The sequence below is a fragment of the Hemitrygon akajei genome, unplaced genomic scaffold (genome assembly GCF_048418815.1).
Source record: "Hemitrygon akajei unplaced genomic scaffold, sHemAka1.3 Scf000045, whole genome shotgun sequence".
Classification (NCBI taxonomy): domain Eukaryota; kingdom Metazoa; phylum Chordata; class Chondrichthyes; order Myliobatiformes; family Dasyatidae; genus Hemitrygon; species Hemitrygon akajei.
In genome coordinates, this window is record NW_027331931.1 from 3,924,791 (window position 1) to 3,941,886 (window position 17,096).

The following is a 17,096-nucleotide window of genomic DNA, read 5'->3' on the forward strand; positions in this document are numbered from 1 at the left end:
AGTTCCATATCTTCAGAATCACCAGCCCAATATTATCACCCATACAAAGACGCTTTGGTGTCGGCGATTTGCCGTGGTGTTCCTGCCGTTTGTGATTCACAAACTGAGGTGGAATGGGAAACTAATGACCCTCTGCCAGGGCCGCTGCTCAGGCTGGTTCCCCGGTCTGTATAGAGGATGCGGATACACTTCAGCCGGAACCCAGCAGCTAAACAGAACACATTTGATTACAATTTTCCTGCTCTGTGGGATCTTGCCCAGCACAGCTGCCAGCCATTTTTACTGCAGTGTAGCAGGAACAAAATGTAAAATTATAAAGTAGAAATGCTGGAAACTCAGTACATCAGACTACATCTCTGAAAGGACAAATGGTGGAAGACCCAGTTCCAGAACGGAGACTGTCCGAGCTGCTGCCGATCTGCTGAGCATTTGCCAGTATTTTCTCCTCCTTACAAATTTCCTGCCACTGTAGTATGTTCTCCTTCATTTTAATGCACACAGCGTAACTGATTGCCACTCTAGACTGTAAATTCCACGCCACCCTAACCAATTTGTAAGTTCTGAGTTCATTGCGACCCTGGTGTAATACAACCCATACAATCAGTGTTCACAGCATCCTTTCCTCCCACTATCACTCTGTTACATATGCTCCCGAGGCCACTGTCTCTACCCTGAGAAGCGGTGACCACAAGCGATAAAAAATTGTAACACTTGCTGCAGCTCTGACGGGCCGTTACCCTGGAAACAGAGGAAGTGGCTCACCGAAAAGAACCGAAAAAGGAAATAACAAACTCAACATAAGATGGTATGAGCTCCATTATGACAAAGGTTAACACTGCAGCCAATTTGTAACGGTGAAGCTAAAATTGAAATGGCTGCTTTTACCCTGCCACGTGCTGTGTTCAATTAAACCTCTGACAGTCCGAACTATCAAAAACAAAAACAATCCTGGAAAAGATGCAAAGCAAAACTTCTCAATGAAGACAAAGTTTGAAAGAGAGATTGCTGAAATATATCATTGCAGCAATGGGATACAGTCTGAAAAGGGATTGAAGAGGATGGTATATGTATAGCATTGAGGTAGTGGGATACAGACTGGACAGAGGTTGAACAAGATGTTTGATATATATCATTGTTGCGGTGAGATACAGGCTGGAGAAAGGTTGAACAAAATGGTTGATATATATCATTGAGGTGGTGGGATACGGACTGGACAGACGCTGAACAAGATGGTTGATATATATCATTGAGGCGGTGGGATACAGACTGGACAGAGATTGAACAAAATGGTTGATATATATCAGTGAGGCGGTGGGATATAGGTTGGACAGAGATTGAACAAAATGGGTGATATATATCATTGAGGTGGTGGGATACAGACTGGACAGACGCTGAACAAGATGGTTGATATATATCATTGAGGTGGTGGGATACAGACTGGACGGAGGTTGAACAAGATGGTTGATATATATCACTGAGGTGGTGGGATACAGACTGGACAGAGGTTGAACAAGATGGTTGATATATATCATTGATATGGTGGGATACAGACTGGACAGAGGTTGAACAAGATGGTTGATATATATCATTGAGGTGATGGGATACAGACTGGACAGAGGTTGAACAAGATGGTTGATATATATCATTGAGGTGGTGGGACACAGGCTGGACAGAGGTTGAACAAGATGGTTGATATATATCACTGAGGTGGTGGGATACAGACTGGACAGAGGTTGAACAAGATGGTTGATATATATCATTGAGGCGGTGGGATACAGACTGGACAGAGGTTGAACAAGATGGTTGATATATATCATTGAGGTGGTGGGACACAGGCTGGACAGAGGTTGAACAAGATGGTTGATATATATCATTGAGATGATGGGATACAGGCTGGACAGAGGTTGAACAAGATGGTTGATATATATCATTGAGGCGGTGGGATACAGGCTGGACAGAGGTTGAACAAGATGGTTGATATATATCATTGAGGCGGTGGGATACAGACTGGACAGAGGTTGAACAAGATGGTTGATATATATCATTGAGGTGGTGGGACACAGGCTGGACAGAGGTTGAACAAGATGGTTAATATATATCATTGAGATGATGGGATACAGGCTGGACAGAGGTTGAACAAGATGGTTGATATATATCATTGAGGCGGTGGGATACAGGCTGGACAGAGGTTGAACAAGATGGTTGATATATATCTTTGAGATGATGGGATACAGGCTGGACAGAGATTGAACAAGATGGTTGATATATATCATTGAGGCGGTGGGATACAGGCTGGACAGAGGTTGAACAAGATGGTTGATATATATCATTGAGGCGGTGGGATACAGGCTGGACAGAGGTTGAACCAGATGTGCAGAGGATGGGCAGATGGAGGTAGATGGCAGAAGGGGATGAAGTGCGATCTTTGTTCGTCCTCCCGCAAAACACAAATCCTGAAATAATAGTACGCACTAGTAGATAACAGATTCCGATATAACATAGCCAGAACAAACGATAAGAATTTTGAACTTAGAGTACTTTGAGGTAAAACAAATCATTCTGGTTACAGAGAAAGTGCAGTGCAGGTAGATATGTGGTGCAAGGTCACATCGATTTCGACTGTGAGGTCAGGAGTCCACTCATCACGCTGTTCGCTTCTAACAGCAGAATGGACACCGTCCTTGAGCCCGGTGGAGTGTTTCTGTTTTATTTTATCTTCGCTCCGATGGGAGGGTGAGAAGTGAGAATGTTCAGGGTTGTGGGGATCTTTCATTATGTTGGCTGTTTTACTGATGCAGTGGGAAATGTAGACAGAGTCCATGGAGGGGAGGTTGGTTTCTATGATGTCCTCAGCTGTGTCCACAGTTCTCCGCTATTTCATTCAGATAAAGGAAGAGCAGTATCCGTATGAAGATGTGAAGTATCGGGATGCGATACATTCTGCGGTGAATTGATATAGTTTGTAGAGTAGAAAATGACATATACCAAAATTCTTATCGTTTGTTCTGGCTTTGTTATATCGGAATCTGTTATCTACTAGTGCGTACTATTATTTCAGGATTTGTGTTTTGCGGGAGGACCAACAAAGATCGCACTTCATCCACTTCTGCCATCTACCTCTATCTGCCCATCCTCTGCACATCTGGTTCAACCTCTGTCCAGTCTGTTTACCTCCACCTCAATGATATATATCAGCCATCTTGTTCAATCTCTGTTCAGCCTGTATTCCACCACCTCAATGATATATATCAACCATTTTGTTCAATCTCTGTCCAACCTGTATCCCACCGCCTCAATGATATATATCAACTATTTTGTTCAATCTCTGTCCAGTCTGTATCCCACCGCCTCAATGATATATATCAGCCATCTTGTTCAGCGTCTGTCCAGTCCGTATCCCACCACCTCAATGATATATATCAACCATTTTGTTCAACCTTTCTCCAGCCTGTATCTCACCGCCTCAATGATATATATCAAACATCTTGTTCAACCTCTGTCCAGTCTGTATCCCACTACCTCAATGCTATACATATACCATCCTCTTCAATCCCTTTTCAGACTGTATCCCATTGCTGCAATGATATATTTCAGCAATCTCTCTTTCAAACTTTGTCTTCATTGAGAAGTTTTGCTTTGCATCTTTTCCAGGATTGTTTTTGTTTTTGATAGTTCGGACTGTCAGAGGTTTAATTGAACACAGCACGTGGCAGGGTAAAAGCAGCAATTTCAATTTTAGCTTCACCGTTACAAATTGGCTGCAGTGTTAACCTTTGTCATAATGGAGCTCATACCATCTTATGTTGAGTTTGTTATTTCCTTTTTCGGTTCTTTTCGGTGAGCCACTTCCTCTGTTTCCAGGGTAACGGCCCGTCAGAGCTGCAGCAAGTGTTACAATTTTTTATCGCTTGTGGTCACCGCTTCTCAGGGTAGAGACAGTGGCCTCGGGAGCATATGTAATAGAGTGATTGTGGGAGGAAAGGATGCTGTGAACACTGATTGTATGGGATGTATTACACCAGGGTCGCAATGAACTCAGAACTTACAAATTGGTTAGGGTGGCGTGGCATTTACAGTCTAGAGTGGCAATCAGTTACGCTGTGTGCATTAAAATGAAGGAGAACATACTACAGTTGCAGGAAATTTGTAAGGAGGAGAAAATACTTCCAAATGCTCAGCAGATCGGCAGCACCTCGGACAGTCTCCGTTCTGGAACTGGGTCTTCCACCATTTGTCCTTGCAGAGATGTAGTCTGATGTACTGAGTTCCCAGCATTTCTACTTTATAATTTTACATTTTGTTCCTGCTACACTGCAGGAAACATGGCAGCCAGCTGTGCTGGGCAAAATCCCATACAGCAGGAAAATTGTAATCAAATGTGTTCGGTTTATCCGCTGTGTTCCGGCTGAAGTGTATCGCATCCTCTATACAGACCGGGGAACCAGCCTGAGCAGCGGCCTCGGCAGAGGGACATTAGTTTCCCATTCCACCTCAGTTTGTGAATCACAAACGGCAGGAACACCACGGCAAATCGCCGACACCAAAGCGTCTTTGTATGGGTGAGAATACTGGGCCGGTGACTCTGAGGATATGGAACTGGCAGTTTACGGGCTTCAGTCCAGGTTGGTAATTCTGCAGCTGGGATCGGAATTTTCTCAGTCTGAGCTGAAGCTGCTGTGAGCTGAAGTCTCGGGCGGTTCGGCATTGGTTATGCGGAAATCACCGTCTACACTGTCCAATAGGACATCATATCTGTCAAGTATTTTGGAGATTATTTAAGAGTTAACTAGGGATTTGGGTTGTTGTTGGTTTGCAGTGATGTTGTTCATTTGAACTTTGGTAAAGTCTGTAACAAGATCCCGCATAGCAGCTGATCGGGAAGGTTCGGTCACGTGGGATTCACTTTGAGGTAAAACCAAATCATTTTGTAGAGTAGAAAATATGTCATTTTCTACTCTACAAGCTGTATCAATTCACCGCAGAAAGTATCCCATCCCGATACTTCACATCTTCATACGGCTACTGCTCTTCCTTTAACTGAATGAAATACCGGAGAACTGTGGACACAGCTGACGACATCATAGAAACCAACCTCCCCTCCATGGACTCTCTACACTTCCCACTGCCTCAGTAAAACAGCCAACATAATGAAAGATTCCCACAACCCTGAACATTCTCACTTCTCACCCGCCCATCGGGGCGAAGATAAAATAAAACAGAAACATGCCACCGGGCTCAAGGACGGTGTCCATTCTGCTGTTAGAAGCGAACAGCGTGATGAGTGGACTCCTGACCTCACAGTCTAAATCGATGTGACCTTGCACCACATATCTACCGCAGTGCACTTTCTCTGTTACCAGAATGATTTGTTTTACCTCAAAGTACTGCTGCAATGTATTGATCTGTGTGGAGAATACCGGAGACACGATTTTCACTCAACCTCTGTACATGGAAAACAAAATAAAGATTCCCCGTTCCAATCGTGTGGAAATATTAGACAGCCTGGTTTGCTCCTTTGGAAATTCCGGAGGGAGTGTACACATTTCCGGGAAACCCAGATAAATGAACAAGACTTAATTCTCGCATTAATGGGGCCAGATATCGGGAAACACTGTCAGCATTTCGGCAAGTCGTTGCAATGGAAAGAAGATGGAAATAAACTTCCCAGTCCCCCGAGAGGACGTGAGAGATCTGGATCTCACTGTCCTGTCTGAACGGGGAAAGATTAAACTACTCACACACATGGAGCAGTGTCCCGAGGGTGCGATTATTCTGTTTAACCCTCTGACTGCAAGAACACAACAGGCCGAACGGCCGCTTCCAGTGTGCTGGAAATATGTAAAACAATTATCGACCCCAGGCATCAATCCAGGTGAAGTTTGGATCCGATACCGGGCCGGGTGATGGAGGTAAAGTTCCCCAGGTACATCTTAATGGATGGGTTCAATCTCGGCATCACCATCTCATCCCGCTCCTGGGACCAGAACACCAGGGGCTGAGCGGCGGCTCATCTCAGGCGGTTCGGTGTGGTCCCGTACTCCGGAACCGACCATGACAGGTTGTATCCAGGAAGCGGGACAAGGCCCCCAGTTCGGGGAAGTTAACGGGACTGTCTGCCCGACATCCGGTTCCCCTCCCCCGGGATCGGCTTCAGTACTCACCGATGGGATATTGTCGGTTGCGTTCAACCCTAGTGACCGGCCTCAATACTCACCGAGGAGAACTTCATCAATTTGTCCCACAGACAGCGATCGGTCCTCCTGCTCCCTGTCGACGATCTGCTTCAACAGAGAACGGAAAGAAAACCCCCGCCCATCCGGAGTCTGTGAGAGCGGGGGCGGGGCCTTGGAAGCGTAAACAGCGGATGCTGCACATCTACGTTTGAAATGGGAGCGAGAAACGTGTCGGGTGGAGGGTCTTCCACCAGACCTGGTGACTCTGCTCCTCGCCCCTCACACACTGCCCGACCTACCTGCCGCATTTTACACGTTATTTCATATTTACACCAGATACATTTCTTATTTTGCCCTCGGTACCTTTGGCGTACCCAGCGCTCCACCTCTCGGATCTCGGAGTTACGGGTTCGATTCCCATCCCGATCCGATACACAAGTCAGACCAGAAAAGGTTTCATTCAAATCACTTCTATGTTTATAAATAATAATATTATTCACATTCCTCCAGCCTCACTGGACAGGATCACTGAAACATCAAGTGAGAAACAGCAGGAGGAGGCCATTCAGCCCCTCTAACTATCAACAAGATGGCGGCTGTTCTTCCATCTCAGCCACATGTTTCTGCCCGATCCTCATTTCCTCGATCCCTTCGGTCTCCACACATCTGCCGCCCTCTGTTTTATGTGAAAACGATCACTGATCTTCATCGTCCTCCAGGAATCAGTCTGGTGAATCTCTAAACCATGTACTCCATAACCTTTTTTTTAATACTCCATGGAATTAAATTCCATTTCTGCAGCTCCGTGTTGCCCCAACCACTCACCTCCCACCCTCTGTCACTATTTTCACGTTCCCAACTCCCCCTCACCTGGATCCACCTCTCACTCCCCAGCTCTTGACCCATCCCCACCCCTCACCTCTTTTCTCTGACTATTTCCCATCCACTCTCTGTCCAGAGGGAGGGTCTCGGCCCGAAATGTTGACGGTCCATTTCGCTCCACAGATGCTGCCCGACCCACTGAGTTCCTCCGGCCGTTTGTTCTTTGGTCTGTATAACCCGTGTTAGTACGGGGTGCGGGATTTTACACCATATTCCAGGTACAATCTCAACAAAGACCAAATAATTGTTACGGTAATTATCATACTTAAACAGTAGAAAGCTTGCAAAGGCTGGAAGTCCAAAGCAACACACAGAGAATGCTGGAGAAACTCAGCACAACAGGCAGTATCTATGGAGAAGAGTAAATAGTCCACATTTTGGACCACGAGCCTTTTTCATTACTGAGGGATGGGGGGTGGAGAAGTGATCTGAATATAAAGGTCGGGGAAGGGAAAATGGCGAACTGGAAGCTGATAGGTGATAGGTGAAGTCAAGTCATGAGCGGGTCAAGGGCAGGAGATGAAAGAATTGGAGCATTGTCAATAGGACAAAGGGAAAGAGGAGACCCGGGGGGAAGTAATAGACTGGTGAGCAGAAATGAAAGTTCAGAGTGGGGAATAGAGAGGTGGGTGGGGGGATTTGTTTAGTGGAAGGAGAATTCAATATCCATTCAATCAAGTTGGAGGGTACCCGGATGGAATATAAGGTGTTGCTCCTCCACCCTCTGGGTGGTCACATCTTGGCACACGAGGAGGCCATTGATCGAGACGTCGGAATGGGAATCAGAATTGAAATGTTTGGCCACTGCGAAGATCCCCCTTGTGGCAGATGATAAGGAGATGCTCAACATAACGGTCTCCCAATTGATGGCGGGTCTCACCAATGTAAAGGAGGCCGCATCGGGAGCACCGGACACAATAGATGACCTCAGTAGATTCGCAGTGAAGTGTTGCCTCACCTGGAAGGACTGTTTTGTGTCTGAATGGAGGTGAGGAAGGGGGTGTACAGGTAGGTGTAGCACTTAGGCCGTATGCAGGGATAAGTATCTGGAGGAAAATTAGTGAGGAGGGATGAATGAACAAGGGGATTGTGGAGGGAGTGAACCCTGTTGACCCCTGTTTGTGACATCCTAAACAGATTTGCATAAATGCAATCCCTACATTTATTAGTTATCTCTCTATTGCAACATAAACATCATATATTCCATACAGTGAATGCTCATAGTATCCGGGTCTCCACACCGGCTCCTGAGGCCACTGAGGGGCGGTGACCAGAGACCGATAAATATGTTCAACACTCTGGAGCTCTGCTGGGCTGTTACCCAGGTAATGGAGGAAGTGGCTTAGCAGAACTAACTGAAAATAGGAAATAAGGAACAACCTCACATACTTTGAGTTTCATTGTGACAAAGATGAATGCTGAGCTCTCAGCCATTTTGTAATTGGGAAACTAAAATTCTAATGGCTGTTTTAACCCTGTCTCGAGGTGCCTCCATTAAATCTGTTAGTAGTTTAATCTCTACAGAACTTACAGCAGTGCCGAAGCTGTTACAAACTCAAAACACATTGTTGGATGCGAAATGTCTGTTCCAAATGTGAAATATAGGATATTTACAAAGGGCCTCACACAATGCATTGTGGTGATATCCATTAAGGGTCCTTATTTATTCAATTAAGTAGTTAAAATGCCATTATATTCTTGTGCCTGCAATTAACCTATAACTACGATCAACACTAGGCATTCATACAGGTGATATTCAGATCCTGTTACTGGACAGAAGTATGGAAGATAATGTCCCTATATACAACTGAATACATTGAGAGTGTGACCTCAGATTCTAGACTCCTCTCCTGTTTAAAACATCTTGTCCTATCACTCTATCCAGCACTCAGGATTTCATTGACATTTCTGTTCCCAGAGTCACCACCCCTCCATTGAGAACAGGCCCAGAGACACAAAATGCCCGTCATACATAAAACTTTTCATTCCATAATCACCCTTGTGAAATTTGTAAACAACAACTGTAATGAGCACATTTCCACGAATTGGTGCAGGATAATTTATTGAGAGAAACTGTGCTTTCCTTACTGCCCTGTTAACGGTCACAAGATATCTCCCGATGTTCAGTGTGCCAATCTGTGCATGGAGCCGAAAGAGATGGGAGAGATTTTCAACAAATTCTGTGTGCCTGTGTTTCCTTGGGAGACAGGAAGAGACAGTGGAAATGACAAAAGCCGGCCAGATCATGGATTGTGTACGGATTACACAACAGGTGCTTGCTGTCTTGAGGTAAATTAGGATGGATAAATCCCCATGAATAGGGTAGAGGCTGCAGGAGCCCTGCCGGACACGGATGTTGCTGGTGTTTAAGGAGTAGAGTTACAGGGGTCGGTTGAACAGGTTAGAAATTGATTCCCTGAAACACAGGAGAATGAGGGGAGGTACTAGCAGGGGTTCCCAAATTTTTTGTTTGTCATGGATCCCTACCATTAACTGGAGGGTTTGTGGGCCCCAGGTTGGGAACCCCGGCTAGAGGTAAAGACAACTATGATAGTAGAAATAGGGTGAATGCAGGTAGGGTTATGCCCCTCATGTTCAGTGTGGTCATGGGTTTGGGGCAAAAAGTGAAATATTAAACTGGAATCGGAGTAGGAACAATCTCACTCAGAGGGTGACATGAATGCGGATGCAGGTTTCAAATGCAAATAGGAGAAGTTTGTATGGGTGCATGGATGAGGGAGGTGTTCAGGGATATGGTCTGGGTGCATGTGGATGGGATCAGGCAGAGGAAGGCACAGTCTAGATGGGCCGAAAGCCCTGTTTCGGTGCTGTGAGATGGCGAATTTAAATTGAATGTCCTACACAAGTTTTATACCAGGAGACTAAATCATTCAAACTTAATGTTCGAGAATCCTGCAAGCCCAAGGAACACTCTACAGATAAAGAATATCAGTGGAGAGGAACAAAGTTAATGCTCCAACCCCCTATGTCGGAATGGTTTCAAACATTTTCTGATTTGATTTCAAATCAAATCAACTTGAATGTTTCTTTAATTTCCAGCTGCTCACAGACAGACGACAGTGAGTGGGGATTTCCAAACACGGAGAAAATACTGAACCCAGGGTAGATAACCAAGAATGCAAACACTGAACAGTTCGTTCCAGACACTCACTCGTTCTGTGTCTTGAGATTACCCTTGAGGTCCCTCTGGTCTCTCCGCTCCATTGTATCTGTGCCGTTTGGGTTTGGACTCCCCAACCCCGAGAAACAATCCTTGATATATATTGACCGGACATCAAAGGCAATACAGACTACGTTAGAAAAAAAAGCTTTGACTGTACCACTGATACCACCTCCCCGGCCCCCCGTGCTTCGAGGCACCCAACACAAACCAGCCACGAAAGCTACCCACTCCTACGTTTGAATAGATTGCAATAGGTACACTTAATATCAAAGAAGTGTATAAAATATACATCTTGAAATTATCTTTCTTCGCAAACATCCATGAAAACAGAGGAGTGCCCTGAAGAATGAATGACAGTTAAATGTTAGAACCCCAAATCCCACCCCCCAAGCTCCCCCTCCTATGCATAAGCAGCAGCAAAGCAACAACCACTTCCCCCCCGAGCAAAAAAACGCATCGGCAACCCCCATCGAACAATCAAGCGCGCAGCAAAGCATCAATAAAGACACAGACTTGCAGAACCCCAAAGACTACTCGTTCACCTGATAATTCGAAATACCACAGTGTGTGTGTGTCTCTCTCTCACCCTCTCTCTCTCTCACCCTCGCTCTCACACTCTCTTCTCCTCTCTTCCCCTCTCTCTGCCTCTCTCTCTTTCTCTCTCTCTCTCGCACCCTGTCTCTCTCCCTCTCTGTCTCATTCTGACACTCTCTCTCTCTCTCTCCCTCCCTCTCTCGCTCTCCCTTCCCCTCTCTCCCTGCCCCTCTCTTTCTCCCCCTCTCTCTCCCACCTCTCCCCCTCCAAATAAGGGAAAAAAGGTGTCATAATTTCACAGGTGAGCAGCCACTCTCTGTAACAACAATGAAAGGACTCTGCCGAGATCCAACCCCTGTGAGGCTGCCAGGGCAGAAACATCCCAGGCCGAGTGTTCCGGCAGTGTGGGCACCAGCTCACTGACGACTTCACGGCCATTGTCAACACTTCACTAATGCAGGCTTCACATCGGCCAGCATCGTCCCTGCACCAAAGAACTATATACCTTCAGAATGAAACGACTACCGTCTGGTGGAACTGCCGCCAATCATCACAAAGAGCGTGAAACGGCCGGTAATGACACAAATCAATAACTCCAATCCTGCCGCACTGGTTACTCACCAATATTCTTACTGACAGAACCGCTCTGTAACAAATTCCAACTCTACCATCTAAATACTGCCCTGTGCAACTGGGTGTTGGACTACTGAACCATCCGGCTTCAGAAAGTCAGGATGTAGAACTGCTCCTCACTCCCAATCATCCTCAACACAGGCGGTGAGCTGAGCCCATTGCTGTACACTCTGTTCACACATGACCGCACGGCCAAACACCCGGGGAATCACCTTGTCAAGATCGCCAACGACACGACAGTGTGGGGTCCATCACATATTAATGAGATGACGTAGAGAGAGAAGGGCTCAAGGCCGGGTACACCCCAACCCACAAACTCACCCCACCACACCCTCATTACCCCGAGTTTAACATTTCCTGGCACTCACCATATGTACAGATACTCCTGTGCCGAACGTCACTTTATGGACATACTACCAATGTTTTAAGCTATGACATGTTTTTATATAATTCTGATATTTATCTCTGCGATTTTTGTTCCTGCATGAGATCCACAGCAACAATGATTTATGTTCCCCTTTACAACAGTTCACTGGATTGACATTAAACAATCCTGTGTATTGAACCCTGGGGAGAATACCACGACCACCCACATTATCTGTACACCCTCCTGATTTTATAAACTCCGATAATGTTACCCCCATTCTCCTGTGGAATAAAGATCCAGCTCAGCCAACCATTCCCTATAACTCGGCCCTCTAATCCAGGCAGCATCTCAAACAAACTCTTCTGCGCCCTGATAATGGCATTCCTACGATAGTATGAAAAGAAAAGACGTATTTAATTTTCGGTGTAGTCTTACCAACATTTTATATAACTACAATACAATGTCCACAATCGAGAACTCAATGCCTAACTGATGAAGGCCAGCATGTTTAAATCCTTCTTTTCCACCCTCGATACTTGCCCGTCCACTTGCAGTGAACTGTACACCTGTACTCCCAGATCGCACTGTTCCACAGCACTCCATGACCTCCCATTCACTATACCAGTCCCATCCTGGTTTGACTGCCAAAAATCACCATCTCTCACTTGTCCAAGTTGAAACCATTTGCCATTTCTCAGCCCATCTCTATAACTGATCCAAGAGCCCCTTGAAATTATTTGTAACCTGTTGCAATATGAAAAACAAGCTTGCTAACGGTGCCAGGTATTCATGTCAAATCAATGGCATGAATAATGAATTACAGAGGCCCCAATACTGACACACACATCCCACTCGTCACAGGCATCCATTCGCTAAATCCAATTTCAGTCACCACCCTCTGCTTCCTGTCATTGAACCGGGTGCGAATCCACCTCGCAAGCTCCCCGTGAATCTCACGTGACCGAACCGTCCAGATGAGCTGCCACGCAGGATCTTGTTAGAGGCTTCACCAAAGTCCGCTTAGACAAAATCTCTGCCCTACGTCATCTATCTCCATCGTTACCTTTTCGGACATCTCCAGAATATTTGTGAGGTATGATGTCCCAAAATATCTGAGAGGTATGATGTCCCAAAATATTTGAGAGGTATAATGTCCCACTGGGAATTGCGGTCGGTGATTCCCCCATAACCAGTGTCTAACCACCCGAGACCTCAGCTTCACTGCAGATTGAGGAAATTCCAACCCGAGCTGTAGAATTACCAGCCTGGATCGAAGTCCATATACTGTGAGTTGCATGTTCTTAGAGACTCCATCCTTACATTATAACACAGTCACAGATGCTTTGTTGCTGGCCATTTGACGTTGTGTTCCTGCCATTTTCGGTTCACAAACTAAGGTCAGAGGGGACCCTCAGGATCTTCTGCCTACGTTTTTGTTCAGGCTGGTTTACCAGGCTGTAGATTGTGAGAGGATACGGATACACTTCAGCTTGTCTCCAGCAGCTAAACTATCTTTGATCACTGTCTTCTTGCACTGTGGGATCTTGCCCAGCACAGTTGGCTGCGATGTTTCCCTCAGGGTAGCAGAAACACAATGTAAAATTATAAAACAGAAAATGCTGGGAACTCAGTACATCAGGGTACATCCGTGAAGGAGAAATTGTGGAAGACCCAGTTTCAGAACTGGGACTGCCCGAGATGCTGCCGATCTGCTGAATGTTTGCAGCATTCAACCATTTTACTTTAAATCTCCTGCAACAGCAGTTTCTCTTATTTTTAATGCAAAGATATTAACTGATTGTAAGGTTGCGGATGTTGTTCCTTTATTCAATAAAGGCAGTAGAGATCGCCCAGGAAATTATACACCAACGAGCCTTGCTTCAGAGTTTGGTAAATTGATCGGGAAGATCCTGAGAGGCAGGATTTATGGACATTTGGAGTGGCATAATATGATAAGGAATAGTCCGCATGGGTTAGTCAAAGGCAGGTCGTGCCTTACGAGCCTGATTGAATTTTTTGAGGATGTGACTAAACACATTGATGAAGGAAGAGTAGCAGATGTAATGTATATGCATTTCAGCAAGGCATTTGATAAGGTACACCATGCAAGGCTTATTAATAAAGTAAGGAGGCACGAGGTCCGAGGGGTCATTGCTTTCTGGATCCAGAACTGGCTTGCCAATAGAAGGCAAAGTGTTGTTGTAGACGGGTCATATTCTGCATGGAGGTCGGTGACCAGTGCTGTGCCTCAAGGATCTGTTCTGGCACCATTTCTCTTCGTAATGTTTATAGATGACCTGGATGACGAAGTGAAGGGATGGGTTAGTAAATTTGATGATGACACAAAGGTCGGGGGTGTTGTGGATAGTGTGGAGGGCTGTCCATGGTTACAGCGGGACATTGATAGGATTCAAAACTGGGCTGAGAAGTGGCAGACGGAGGTCAACCCAGCTAAGTGTGAAGTGGTTCATTTGGTAGATCAAATATGACGGCAGAATATAGAATTAATTGCGACTCATGGCAGTGTGGAGGATCAGAGGGATCTTGGGATCCGAGTCCATAGGACACTCAAAACTGCTGCGCAGGTTGACTCTGTGGTTCAGAAGGCATGTGGTGTGTTGAACTTCATCAATCGTGGGATTGAGTTCAAGACCCAAGAGGTAATGTTACAGCTATACAGCATCCAGGTCAGACCCCACTTGGAGTACTTTGCTGAGTTCTGGTCACCTCACTACAGAAAGGATGTGGAAAACATAGAAAGGGTGCAAAAGAGATTTACAAGGATTTTTCTGGATTGGGAGCAACCCTTATGGGAATAGGTTGTGTGAACTTGTTCTTTTCTTCTTGAAATGGAGGATGAGAGGTGACCTGATAGAGGTGTATTAGATGATGAGAGGCATTGATCCTGTGGATTGTCAGAGGCTTTTTCCCAGGGCACAGTTTTAAAATGCTTGTAAGTAGGTACAGAGGCGATGTCAGGGCTAAGTTTCTTTTACGCAGACAGTGGTGAGTGCGAGGAATGGGCTGCCGGCGGCGGTGGTGGAGGCGGATACAGTACGGTCTTTTAAGAGACTTTTGGATAGGTATGTGAAGCTTAGAAGAATAGAGGGCTGGTAACCCTAGGAAATCTCTAAAGTATGTTCATGTTTGGGACAGCACTGTTGGCCGAAGGGTCTGTGCATTGTGCTGTAGGTTCTCTATGTTTCTATGCTTCTGTGTTCTCAGTTCATTCCATAAGGCCAATGCTCACAGCATCCTTTCCTCACACTATCATGCTGCTGTATTTACTCCCGAGGCCACTCTCTCTACCCTGAGAGGCAGTGAACACAGAGCGATAAAAAATGTGCAACTCTTCTTGCAGCTCTAGTGGGCTGTTACCCTGGAAACAGAGGAAGTGGCTCACCAAAAATAACCGAAAAGGGAAATAACAAACGCAACATCGTATGCTGAGAGTTTAATTATGATAAAGTTTAACACTGCAGCCATTTTGTAATGAAAAATCTAAAATTGTGAAGTCTGCTTTTGACGTGCAACTTTCAATTAATCGTCTAGTAGCTCTGGCTAACAAAAATGATCAATACTTAGCGATCAATAATATATTAACCACTGCCGTGAATACACCCAGTGACAGCCTCAATCACCATCTGTTGCAACAAACTCCACAAATCGACAAATAAAGGGGAACATAAATCATTGTTGCTGAGGATCACATGCAGGAACAAAAATCGCAGAGATAAGTATGAGGATTATATAAAAACATGTCATAGCTTAAAACATTGGTAGTATGTCCATAAAGTGACGTTAGACACAGGAGTATCTGTACATATGGTGAGTGCCAGGAAATGTTAAACTCGGGGTAATGAGGGTGTGGTGGGGTGAGTTTGTGGGTTGGGGTGTACCCGGCCTTGAGCCCTTCTCTCTCTATGTCATCTCATTAATATGTGATGGACCCCACAACTGTCGTGTCTTTGGCGATCTTGACAATGTGATTCCCCGGGTGTTTGGCCGTGCGGTCATGTGTGAACAGAGTGTACAGCAATGGGCTCAGCACACCGCCTGTGTTGAGGATGATTGGGAGTGAGGAGCGGTTGTACATCCTGACTTTCTGAAGCCGGTTGTTTCAGTAGTCCAACACCCATTTGAACAGGGCTGTATTCACATGGTACTGCAAATCTGTAATTTTATTGATGCATTGCTTCACGCCAAAGTGTTCGGTGGGGGTTCCAGATGTTTTTTGTTTGGTGGGGGGGGGGTTGTTGCTTTGGTTATTCGGAGACACAAGAATTTAATGGAATGTTTAACCATTTAATTGAACAAAGAAGGACACTTAACGATAATCACCACAATGTATTGTGTGATGTCCTTTGTAAATATCCTATAGCTGACATTTGAAACAGACAGGCCGCATCCAACAATGTGTTTTGATTTTGGAACAGCTTCTGCACTGCTGGAAGTTCTGTCGAGATGAAACTACCAACAGATTTACTGGAGGCATCTCATGACAGGGTTAAAACAGCCATTAGAATTTCAGCTCCACATTACAAAATGGCTGAGAGCTCAGTATTCATCTTTGTCACAATTAAACTCAAAGCGTGTGAGGTTGTTCCTTATTTCCTATTTTCAGTTAGTTCTGCTCAGCCACTTCCTCCATCACCAGGGTAACAGCCCACCAGAGCTGCAGAGTGTTGAACATATTTATCGCTCTCTGGTCACCGCCCCTCAGTGGCCTCAGGAGCCGGTGTGGAGGCCCGGATGCCTTGAGCAATCACTGCATGGAATATGTGATGTTTATGTTGCAATAAAGAGATAACTAATGATTGTAGGGAATGCATTTATGCAAATCTGTTTAGGACGTCACAAACCACAATCCCCTTGTTCATACATTCCTCCTCACTAATCTTCCACCAGATACTTATTCCTGCATACGGCCTAAGTGCTACACCTACCCGTACACCCCCTCCCTCACCTCCATTCAGACACAAAACAGCCCTTCCAGGTGAGGTAACACTTCACCTGCGAATCGGCTGGGGACATCTATTGTGTCCGGTGCTCCCGATGCGGCCTCCTTCACACTGGTGAGACCCGCAATAAACTGGGAGGTCGTTTTGTCGAGCATCTCTCTATCATCTGCCACAAGGGGTACTTTGCAGTGGCCAAACATGTTATTTCTGATTCCCATTCCGACGCTTGAGCTATGGCCTTCACTTGTGTCAAGATGAGACCGGCCTCAGGGTGGAGGAACAACACTTTATATTCCATCTGGGTAACCTCCAACCTGGTTGTATGAATACTGAATTCTCCTTCCAGTAAACAGATCAGTGCA

The 17,096-nt window shown here is 45.6% G+C and overlaps 1 protein-coding gene and 1 pseudogene across 1 annotated transcript in view; one reads left to right on the plus strand and one right to left on the minus strand.

Moving 5' to 3' along the window:
- LOC140720622 (NACHT, LRR and PYD domains-containing protein 3-like) overlaps window positions 1-6,282 on the minus strand; it is a 745,417-nt gene extending 739,135 nt beyond the window's left edge. The window contains exon 1 of the mRNA XM_073035454.1: window positions 6,215-6,282. The gene's annotated coding sequence lies outside the window, so the exon portion shown is untranslated. The remainder of the gene's footprint in view (window positions 1-6,214) is intronic.
- Window positions 6,283-15,290: 9,008 nt separating this feature from the next.
- Window positions 15,291-17,096, plus strand: part of LOC140720586 (uncharacterized) — a 33,652-nt pseudogene continuing 31,846 nt past the window's right edge.